This window comes from Poecilia formosa, unplaced genomic scaffold, assembly GCF_000485575.1.
Source record: "Poecilia formosa unplaced genomic scaffold, Poecilia_formosa-5.1.2 Scaffold553, whole genome shotgun sequence".
NCBI lineage: Eukaryota > Metazoa > Chordata > Actinopteri > Cyprinodontiformes > Poeciliidae > Poecilia > Poecilia formosa.
The window spans coordinates 114,413-116,082 of NW_006800492.1; positions in this window are offsets into that span (position 1 = coordinate 114,413).

Consider the following 1,670-nt stretch of genomic DNA (forward strand, 5'->3'; position numbering starts at 1 on the left):
GTCAATGTGGCCCGTTGAGGTGGGCCAATATGCTTCAGTGGCTCTCGGTGAAATTGAGTTTGACACCCCTGCCTTACACAGAGGATCAGGGCTGCATGTCATTAAGAAAACATACATTATGCAATAATATTGGTGAATGTTCCATATGGCTCGTGATAAACACATAGTGTGTTAATGTATTTCTGCTTGGGTTTAGTTTGGTTTATGTTGCTTATTTCAAACATTTAATAATAATTAATACAGACTAACAACCATTTGTATGAAAAGGTGGTAGGCAGACATATAAACTTGTTTGATTCTACCCCATATCTTACTTTACATATTATTTATTGCTTAAATAGATCATAGTAGTAGTTTACACAACCTAATCTTAGTTTCTTTATAATTTTACCAGAAAGTATTGCTGTCAATCGAAAACATTTTTCTATTGTTGAGGTATTACCAAATGTCCCAGTACCATTAAGAGTACTTATTTAGTATAGTACATATATAGTTAACTATTATTCAATGGAGTCCAGACGACTTTATCCAACACTGATATAATGTGGTAGTATATTTACGATGCATTATGAAGAACTAGTGAGAATAAAGAAGACAAAGAAAAGGTTGTTAATAATCTAAAGGCAGTTGGGAAAAAAAAGTCACCAAGAACATCAGTGGTAACACATTAATTACTTGGTAACAAATTGAAATCTTGAAAGCTCTTTGCAAGTTATTAAAAGCTGAAACTTTTAAATGCCAAGCAGCAACTGGAAACGAGAATTTCTGGAAAGAGAATTGGATCAAAATCCTTTCTGTGGTGCGAGCAAACATCGGACAGGAAGTGATGCGCTTATTAGTCTACATTTCTTACGTCTAGCTTGGGGATGAAAATACTCATGTCACTTTTCATTAATAAGTTTCATCTGGATTTTGACTGATATTCTTTGTCCATTAAAATTCCTATTCATTCTTTTTATTTCAGCAAAATTTAGTGGGGAAGCAAACATGTATTTTCAGGTTTTGGTTTTGTATGAAGCTGCGTTGCCTACCGAAAAAAATGCATTGTTACATCAGACTAATTTAGTGATATGCAGTTCTGATGGGGACTTTTGACATGAAAAGTTAATTGCTGCCCCTCGGGCACTGTGCCACCGTAATTTAAAATGAAATGGTGTTAAAATCATTATACTGTCAAACATCAGGTTTAATGAAAATCTGCGGTGCGTACAAACTGCAGTAATAGAGCAGACATTACTTCTACTGTAAAACCTTGTTGTTGTTTTTTTACCTGCGCAAACATCTGTTTTAGCATCTTATATTAGCAAATAGAGCAGTTAGCACTTCTAAAACAGCAATCTTTCTGTATATGATCAATAAAATATTCCAGTCAGCCTGTCACTTACAATAATTAACAGAAATAAAGGCTTTCAAAGGTCCGTCTGTGTGTAATTAATATATACACTGCGTTTCACTTAGTGATGAAGTTCCTGAAACAAATTGAGTAAATATTTTAATTTATTGAATGGGTCTGTAAAGGCTAAAGTGATCTAGACAAGAACCCCATTATCATACCGTTACCCAGTTTTTATAACATAATTACTCTCTAACCTTACTCTTCACTCCAGCCGTCAAGATTCAAGAAACATGTTTCTGACATCACTGTGTTCAGATTTTGTCTCGTTAGATGC